We start from the raw sequence: 10,725 nt of genomic DNA, 5'->3' as shown, positions 1-10,725 counted from the left end.
GCCCGCATTATCGACGGCTTCCGGAAAGTTTTAATCTCTCGGCTGTTTTACTTTGTTGGCCCTGAAACAAGGCGTCTGTTTAAGAACTGAAAGTCAGTCGAGGTATTGTTTTAGCAGGAAACAATGACAATCTGCTTGCTAAAAGCATAATTGAAAGATCTTCGCTATTGTTTGAAGCTCTTTCTGGTGTGCTTGTAAAGCTTAAGAGGAATACCTAAAGATGATTATTTTTAAAACGCTAGTCCCATTTTAAAAGAAAATTAGTTTATGGTAGTAGAAGGAAAAAAAAAATTTTTTTAATTCACCTAGTGATGTGATAATGTCTTTAACTTATCAATGGGATAGTCTCATTAAAAGTTTTTTTTTATTTCTTAGAGAAATTTAGGTAGATTCATTCGGGTCCAATCAGAATCATTCGAGTAACTCACAAAAGCGTTCTTCAATCTAATTTAATCTACGTTACTTATTCGGAAACATACACGGAATCATCTGCAACAATTGATCATTGAGACTCATTGATTACATCACTTATCACAAATCTAATCATCACTTATCGCAAATCCTAACAGTAGCTCATGAACGCGGCTTGGATTTAAGAAATCGGTTCAGGCATTTCCGTAAAAATTTAGTGTATTGAAAATAAAAACTACAATATGTCGGTTACGTCATCTATAAGATAACATCTCGCGAACCAAGAATGTACAACACAGCCCTTCCGAATATGAATTATGACCTCACAAAAGTTTTCAAATAAATCAAAACTTTATCAGAACTCGTTGAGCCATCTACGAGAAAATTGAACGTATAGAAAAAAGCGGTTTGTCGGTTGCGCCACTTATTCCATTATTTCTTCAGAGCCGAAAGTGTTCGCCATTTGATCATCGATCTCGATCAATAAACTGAAAGTAACTTTCAAACGAGCCTACGATTGTTACAAACGAAAAAATTGAACGGATTGGAAAAATATTTACACACACAGACATTTTCCGATCGTGTCGCGCTCAGTGGAATGCTATATAACACCAGGGGCCTCCGGAGTTCCGATCAAAAGTCTATATTATTTCTATAGAAAATGGGCAAAAGAAGTGAGAAGTAGGTAGTATCGGAGAGCGATGATACTCTGCGGTATGATTTGGTTTTTACTCTAAATCTCTAATGGCGTTTTCGTTTTTAATTTGCACTACACCGGTGCAGTGCTACACTGAGGCATGAATAAACGAACAAAAATGACGAAAACATAAACAGTAACCATTGACTACAATAAACGATTCCATTGCACAGAGCTACACCAAACTTTTGATGAGTGCTACACCAGTGGTATCGGTGCAGAAAAAGTGTAGCACTGGTGTAGTGCAATTGGTAAAAACGAACGGTTTCAGTGCAGCTGTAGCGAAACACCAGTGTAGTGCAATTTAAAAACGAAAACGACATAAGTAAAGACCGTTAGATTATATTTCAAAATCAACAAATCGTAACACGCACGCACTAGTCATGAAGTTATTTCCTATGTTGTTTTGATTCAGCAGTCATTTGCCAATCTGTGTACACAGTAAACAATGTCCACCACATTCGTCGCTTCGACCAACTATGAAGTAACGCTGTAATAACATTTTGGTGTGCAAAAAAATGTAATGTAATAAGTGAAGGAAAGGTAAGACAATGATGATGGACGAACAAACAACAGTAGGTAAACCGATGAAACTGTTTCTCTAGTGAACTGACTGATGAATTTTCTCACTTTGGATCTAACCTAATCTAATGTCACGGGAAAACCATAATTAGGACATAGCAGGTGATGAGTTCCATTTGTGAGACTCGTAGTATTATATACCATCCGACTCACCTTTATGAATGGCTGTGTGTGTGCATCTTTCAACCAATTTTCTCACGCCCAATTTTATTGGAAATGGTGGAACCGATTTCCTCAAGCTTAGGCTCGTTTGAAAGCTACTATTGAAACATTTAGCAAGTTCGATGATCAAATGTCTTGCACTCTTGGTTCCGAAGTGACATAATTGTACAAGGGACGTAACCGACAAAACATATTGTTTTTTACTACTCAATTTTCTCAGAGATGGCTAAACCGATTTCAACAATAATTGTCTTGTTCGGAAACTACTAAGGAGTGTATCGAAAAGTAGTTAGCAACATTGATTATTGAATAAAAAAGCGAAAAAATACATATTTTGACATCAGTTATCGATATATTGTAGAAAAATTACATTTTCATGCATTTCACTGATTATATTGAAGAAAATTCTAGTTTCTGTGAAACGCTCGCACTTTATACTTGACATTCTTCGTTAAATTCTGTACAGTTACTTTTGTGACTTTCCTGGTGGCAGCTGTCCATTTTTTTTAACTCCTGCATGTTTTGGGACACTGTACCTTCCTCCCGAAAGTGCCGCTTGACAATTGCCCAATACCTTTCAATTGGCCAAAGATCCGGGCAGTTCGGTTGATGTCCTTTTCTACGAATTGTGCTTTATTTTTTGACAACCACTGTAGAACGGAGTTGGAGTAGTGGGCTGAAGCCAAACCGGCCAGAAGAGAGGAAGAGCCTTATGCTTTCTGTACAGTGGCAGCATTCTCTTCTTCAAACATTCCTCCTCGTACACCTTGGCGTTAATTGTGCCCTTCGTGAAGAAAATCGACGACCGCAAACCACAGGTACAAATTGCTTGCTAGACCAACACCTTCTGCCCAAACTTTTTCATCGCCACCGTGGTGTAAGCGTCGTCCTGGTCCTGGTGCAGCGATTTCGTATAATATTGCGGTCCGGGCAGCGCTCGAGAGTCTTCCTTGGCGTAGGTTTCGTCGTCGTTCAGGATGCATCCGTCTTTATTCTGTAGAATTCGGTTATACAGTTTTCGCGCTCTTGTTTTGGCCTGAACTTGCTGTACCAGGGACTTTTTCAGCACCTTCTGTTTCTTGTACGTTTTTAGGGAGTTCCGAACTTTGATCCATTGAATCATCCCGATGCTGGTGTTGAACTGCTTGGCCAAATTCCGCGTCGACGCCAATGGGTTTTTCCTGATGTATTCAATCACTTTTAAGTCCCGGCCGGGCTGGCTGGGACCCGTTTCCCTACCGGATCGGGACAAATCCTTCGTGGAAAGGGTCTTACCGAACTTCTCGATAGTATTTTTGACACTGGTATGGTGCACTTTCACCCGTTTTGCAATTTCGTTGTATGTGACACCACTTTCTGAGCACCAAGTGTGCAGAATTTTCTTTCGCGTTTCCGGATCAATTCGACTCATCATTGAAACGATAAACCGTACCGAAACCAATCGATTGTGCAGCTGTTATTTTCATGTAAACAAACATGTCACCGCAAAACACGCTGCAAAAAATTAAGCCATTTCAGAGTAATAACTGTTTGAATGTTGCTAACTACTTATCGATACACTCCTTATTCCGCTTGTTCTAACTATGTGCATATAACCTTTGTATAAGTTGTGTCTATGAAAATGTATGTGAATGCTCCACACAAGGGTTTTGAAATATTGCAACCTAGTATGAGAATCATCAAGTCGAATCATCGATTCTATTTTCTGCGATAATTGTCAACTTGCGATTCTCTCTTGGTAAATTCCACACAGTACCAACCATTATCAGAATGTAATTTTTTTAGGGGCCGTGAAATACTCAGGGTATGAAGTGGAGCGACGAAATGTAGAAAAATTCTCTCATGCATTCTCGGCTCATGCATTGAGAGACACAGTTCATGTAGCATCTTCTACCGGATTGAAAATGTTGTGTACAATATAGATAAATATCGAGCAACTTCTGTAAAATTATCGGCAATCAGTAACACTGGTTTCAACAAGTATTCAAGAAACAAAAACTTCCGTTTGCCTTTCTCATGCTCGGACGACGGTTTTGAGGTAGTAAGCGACGTTGTATTTTCAACTTACCAACATGGTAGGTATAAAACGTTAAAATTGACACGTTTCATTCATTCTAGACTGCGCAGTTGACTTTTAATATCAGTAAATTATTGTAATTCGTACAGTGTGTACTTCTGTAGGCGAAGAATTTTGCACTCTCTTTTGTCCTGTCTTATAAAATGTGTCGTGAATTTGCGAAATGAAACCACCTTGCATAAATCAGACAAAATGTTACACACCAAAAAAATTTGAATTTTACAGGTGACTTAATCCCTGAATTGAGGTAATTCATAAAGATCTAATTTGTCAAATGACGGAAAATCTCATTTGTAATGACTTAATGTTAGATGAGCTTGAATTTTACTGGTTTCGACTGTAACTTGCGGTCTGCTAGCAAGTGCGACTGTATGAATTTAAATGCACCTTTTACCAGCTAAGCAGATGCATGCTTCTGTGGCTCGGTTGTTTAACAGACGTACTTGCGATCAAATGATTCTCGGTTCAAGTCGCGATGGTTGCTTTCAGTATTCTTTGTTTTTTGAATGAATTTCATGTATGGAGTTTTAGACACAATATCAATTGTTCTTCCACGTGAATTTGCGTGAACTGCGACGCTCCATTTATGTGCATCTAATAAGATGTAAAATCACAGGGATTTTTTAAGTGTGTAGCTTATGAGAACGATTTTCAATATGATATTCAACAGGGTGAAATATTATTCGTATTCCCATTATCCGGTAATCAAGTAATGCCAGTCTCTGACATTACCCACCCACTTTTTTATCAGGAACTTTGAATTCTTGAAAAAAATCATATAACACAGCTGAAACTGCGTAAGTTTTCAGAATACATGAGTCGCATTAATGTCAACTTAAAAGAAAAACAGTAATGTCAACTTAAAAGAAAAATCAGGTCCATTTTTTCTCACTATTATAATTTTTTGATCAATTTTCTACCTTTTGAAATAACGTTGGGCTTTTTTCTCAGTGTAGAGATTTTTCTGGAAGGTCGAGCCGATTTCCCTCCACACTTCTATTAGGGTACCCTTTTTCTAACTAAAATTCAAATGAAAGGTCTTATGGCCCCATAGAACGCTATTGAATTTTATTTCGATCCGACTTCCGGTTCCGGAACTACAAGGCAATATGTGCAAATCTGTAAGAAGATGCGCACTACATTTTCTCGGAGATTTCTGAAACGATTTTTGCCTTTCTCATATAGAAATGTTATGCAATCACTGTGAAAACCGACTTTTGAGCCGGGGCCCGGAGGGCCGAGTGTCAGATACCATTCGACTCAGTTCGTCGAGTACGCAAACTATTTGTGTCGGAGATGGCTGAACCGATTTTCACAAACTTAGATTCAAATGAAAGGTCTTGTGGTCCCATACAAAATTCCTGAATATTATTTGGATCCGACTTCAGGATCCGGAAATGTAGGGTAAAGTGTCTTAAAAATTTTATACCATCCCTGAAAAGGGCAAAAAACCGAAAAAAGAACTCTAAATCGCCTTAAAATCTTCTTCAATTGATAGTTTTCATCAGTAGACGGTCAAACAAACTGATTTTGGTTATTCTTTTAAGAATCGATAAAAATTATTTTGTAGAATACCACAGTATTATATATGATAGTATGATTGATATGAGAAAGGTTATGCAATCACGGATTAAAACAGGTTTTTCAAAATAAGATGTAAATAAAAGGTCTTGAAATTCTTTAAAAAGTTCCCGAAAAATTGATCCATATCCGACTTTCGGTTCCGGTATTACAGCACGAAAAGTGAAAACATTTTCAATTTCATGAGTACTTTTTCAAAAGTGATAACGAAACGAGTTGCAAATTTGTATGAAACTTACTGATAAATTCATTTAGTTGGAGACCTTGTTAATTAGTGGATATATCTACTACTACTTTGGAACTACTAGTCCCCGGTTTCCGTTGCCGGACGCACCTGTAACAGTGAAGAATAGTTTCAAAAACGGAACCTTCTTCGATTTCTTGGCAACGGTTAAATCGATTTTCACAAATCATGATTCTATTAGAAGCTTTATGTGTCTTAAAAAATAGTATACAATTTCACCCAGATCCCTTATTTTAGGGCGATAAATATCTAAACTTTCAAACTGTCACACAGAATGATGCAAAACCAAAGAAGAAAACACCACCACCTAGCACACAGCGTGCTTTGTTCAATTTTGTATAGCATGCGGGGTTGCCAAATTTAGACCTATTTTAACTCGACATAACTGTTTACAAATTGAAAAGGTTATGTTGCACGGAACCCCACGCGATTGTGAAACAACCAAAATATTAGTTGTTTTTCTGAATTTGATTGGTTAAAATTTGGTACAACTAATCGATTGTTGTTTTTTCTGAACTGTCATTCTTGTTTTTCGATCAACAGATCGTTTCTGTTGATCGATAAACAAAAATGGTTGAAATAACAAAATTTTTGGTTGAAAAAAAGATGCTGTCAGTTAGTCAAGACAAACACCTTTCAATTTTAATAAAGATTTTAGTTACAACAACCGACTTTGTATTTGATTTAACAGTTATGTGAGTTGAAAAACAAATCAGTTTTAGTTGTTTTAGATATTACAATTAGTTATTTCAACTTAAGCAAAATTATTGATTTTGAATGATAATAAAATATTCCTTATTGATATACGTTCTAATTTTGTAAATTGAAATTCGGTATGTTAAGATACTAACTTCCATCTATCGGTATGATAAAACCTTTCTCAGCCCTTGTTTTATATTAAATGAATTATTCATTGAAACCATTTTTATTTTTGTTTTTGATATACTGTCTTTTAGTAGTGCTTGTGTCAACGAAACTTTCTAATTCCACTATATTACTTACGAACAAAAAGTCGAACCGAATGCACTGATTTTTATTTTTAGAGCCATTGCAACTTACAGTTTCAACAGATTATATGAATGAATATTAAACATTTTCAATTTAATCACTTTGTTCATACAATTTTTGTACACTAAGGTCTCTTTTTACACGGGGGTTACGTACCGTGTTAAAAAAATCCGTGTAAAAGAAAACCGTGTTAATTGCGGAAACCGTGCAAAAAAAACCGCGTGGAAAATTAGACGTAATAATTCCAAAAACCGTATATTTTATTATTAGTTTGTTTTGCTTTGGATAAAATGTAACTTTTGATAAATTGAACGGGAAAAAGGTTTATTTTTTAACTCTTAAATTTATACAAGGTGCACATAACTGTGAAAATGTGACTGTTGTTTCACAATAAAAACGGAAATCTGAAAAACAGCCAGAGGTTACGAGAAGGGTCCAGTCATACTTGATAAAACACATTGGATGATAAATTAAAATTGGAACACTTAGAAAACGCGTTGTACGACAAGCAAATTAATCTAAATGGCTCATGCCTTCTATATAATGCATTCAGTTTTCAAAAAAACCGATATTTCTTTCAAATTAGAACGTTCGACTAAAGAAGTGCTAGTAATACCACCAATAAACACTTTCACTACAAATCAAGCTTGAGAATCAGTTCTTTTCAATTCCGAAGGTGGGATGTGTAGCAAACACTAACGATCTTAACAGTCATTTTCAACTAAACTGAGTGGGAAGACATGGGTATTGGATGAAGATCTATGCACGCAGATACAGAATTAAAGGGGAAGAATTCATAGAGATGAATATAAATCAAATTAGAAAAGGTATTACTATGTGTAACGCTCGTATATTTTTTTACGAAAAACAGTATATTTGGCGTAAAAACCAAGGAAATACAGTACATCGACTTTGAAAATACAGTACATTTTACAGTACGCTTTTTTCTAAAAATAGTGAATAAAAAACAAAAGCAAATTAATTTGATCAGCATCTTACGAGGAAAACAGAGTGAAAAAAATGACATGCGAATACAACTATGTAATGAAAACCGCGAAAAAGCCATCGCAAGGATGGGACTCGAACCCGTAGCAAGCCAAATACGGGTAAATTGTTTTGTTTATTAAACTATCCTACATGTGAGACACACATACAAACAGCCTAACTGAAAATAAGAACCGAGCATGTTCAGCTGTGCTCGGGCTCTACAGCGTTCATTTGTACATAGTCATTTCTTAATAACAATCCCTCTGCAAAGTGTTTTAGTCCTCAATTAGTCCGTTTTTTTGTATGTTTCATATGCAGGATAGCTTAACTGGCAAAACGATTTAGGAGGACAGGAACTATTTTCGGGGTCGAGTACCGTTTCTGCGGTAGCTATTTCGCGGTTTTCATCACACAGTTGTATTCGCATATCATGTAAAACTTACTCAATACGGCTCTACGTCTTAACAAGACTAAACAAGTCGTTCAAAGCAAGTTCATAAACTCAATTATTTTTTATTTCCTTTTTAGGGCATTTTAAAATTCGTCAAAAACTGAAAAATGTGCGAAAGAAATAATAACATTTTTTGAGAAGCGGGTGTTTTTGTTAATGATTTTGATTTAGAGTATATTTTCTTTGTGGTTGAGACATTTTTCTTTTTTTTTAATCATCAAAGTTTCGCTTGATTGTTGTGACGCGCTCTGAACAAGGAATATTAATGAAAAAATTTGTGAGTGTTGTGTTCTCATTCACATTCGCTACGTGTTTTTACTGTTCTTGTAAGGCCACAGATCGAAATTCGATTTGTTGAAGATTTAAAATTCTGTATTAAAGTTCAGTGTACAAATACAGTGCAAATTAAAATACAGTAGATTTGAGGGTAAAAAACAGTACACAGTATTTGAGTCGAAAATACAGTACAATACTGTAGAATACAGTACGGATACGAGCGTTAACTATGTGTCATGCTGAAGCAACTTATTTCATCGGCGTAAATCATAATACTACTAGAGCTATATCATTCAAATGGGTATGAAATATTGTACTGCTCGATATGATGAAGAGTTGAAGTAAATTTGACTAGTTCTTCAACACTCCGAAATTCACGATGATATCAATGACGATGCTGACATCATACACCACAACTGAGCGGAAGAGACGTTGTCGTGTAATTTACGACAGGGGTTCAAGATCTGAAGACTGATTAATCATTTTATGGAACGACAGTCAATACTCCCGTGAATTGTTGAATGAATGATTTTAGTTTACTTTCAAACTTTAAATTAACTCTCATAATCGTTTTCTTACAGACAACCTGTTCCCTTTTTTAAAATTTTGTCTCAAAAAAACAAATGAAATTTTTTTTAAAACTCTCATCAGAAACCGTGTTAATTGCGAAAACCGTGTAAATAAAAACCGTGGTAATTCCGGAATCCGTGTAAAAAAAGCCGTGTATAAAAAAACCGTGCGAAAAAAAAACCGTGTAAAAAGAGACCTTAGTGTACATGACTTGAAGATTACATGATGCTCATTCATTAACATGCAATTCACGATGAAGAATAAAGTTGATTTTAAGACCAAAATTCAAACGCATACTATTCACTGGGTTCTAGTTTTGGTTAAACACGTTTTGTTAATTGCAATGTCTTTAACGGCTAGTTCTGTGCATAGCACTACTTTATATCAATCGTTTTTTCTTGTAACACCAGAGCAGTAAAAATGTAAATAATTTATCATCACATTAATATTCTGACAACTAGTGTTATGATAAACATTAATTTATTATCATTCAAAAGTTACTCTTTACGAGTTTTACAAACGTAAAATAAGCGAATTTCGTTTGCATGAAAATGTTTAAGAAACGCGTTTGAATTTCAACTAAAGTAAGGGTTAATTTTCCATAGCGATTCTTGTTTTACTTTGTGCTGTTTTTGACATAAGACAGCATTAAAAACAACATATTTTTCAACTACTTCAATATGTGCAAATCAAATAGCAAATTGGTCTAATCAACTAATTATTAGTTAAAACAACAACTGCAAAAATAAAAAATTGCAAGATCGTATTTTTTTGATTGGAGGGTTTTCCGTGTGGTTTATACCCAAAGAAAGTTTTTGATCTCTTGATAGAATCTTCTAGTGATGTTTCTGATAATATGAGAAAGGCATCATTACACCACTAGGTGAATTAAAAACAGTTTTTCTTCATAGTTAAACGCTATGAGCTTCATATTAGTTGAGAGGATCAAACCTGGGTTTGACTTCTTCTTTGGTGCATGAGACGAACTATAGTTATGGAAAATCAGCTCAGTAATTTCGAGATCATGTTTGTGTATTCCCCGCCAACAGGTGATTATGATTTTTCTACCTACAAGAATTTGATTTATGATTTGTGACTGAATCAAGAATCATGAGTCAGATCCGGTGGAATTTCATAGCTTGCCCATTCAATTCAATCTCAGCTGATTCCCCTAAACTGACTGACTGACCATGTATTATGAAACATGGTTTTCAGATCTGTGACGCAATATACACTTTATCATAAAATTTTATTCCCTCCGCGAAATTTTCCGCGCCAATTGTAACAGTACGTTTAGTCCTAATTCTTCCCACCAATTACCAAAACACAATCGAAATGTATATTTATCGCTGACGCCATTGCTGTCGGACTGGTCGAAAATCTGTGCAATTAATATTTATTTTGTCAAGATTTGGCAAGAGGTGCTGAAATGTTAATAATAGCCGGAGCTGCGATCGGATTATTTTTTCTGTGCTTCTGCCGTTTGAGCGCCGGCAAGCAATTTTTCTTATTTCGCTCTGGTATAAATCTCAAATCACTAGCATCAGATACTCGCCACGATATCGTGCAGCAATCGGAGGAATCGGAATTCTCACTGCAGCTTCGTACCGCCGCGTGCATGTGATTATTACGTCAGTCCGATTAACTAGTTCAAACTCGCCGTGCTCGCGATCTACTGA

At 35.8% G+C, this 10,725-nt stretch overlaps 1 protein-coding gene across 3 annotated transcripts in view; it reads right to left on the bottom strand.

The window, feature by feature from the left end:
- Positions 1–10,725, bottom strand: part of LOC131429690 (dual specificity calcium/calmodulin-dependent 3',5'-cyclic nucleotide phosphodiesterase 1A-like) — a 614,729-nt gene that overhangs the window by 382,213 nt on the left and 221,791 nt on the right. The gene's annotated exons all lie outside the window — the stretch shown is intronic.

This window comes from Malaya genurostris, chromosome 2 (genome assembly GCF_030247185.1).
Source record: "Malaya genurostris strain Urasoe2022 chromosome 2, Malgen_1.1, whole genome shotgun sequence".
Classification (NCBI taxonomy): Eukaryota; Metazoa; Arthropoda; class Insecta; order Diptera; family Culicidae; genus Malaya; species Malaya genurostris.
This window is presented reverse-complemented; position numbering and strand designations above follow the sequence as displayed.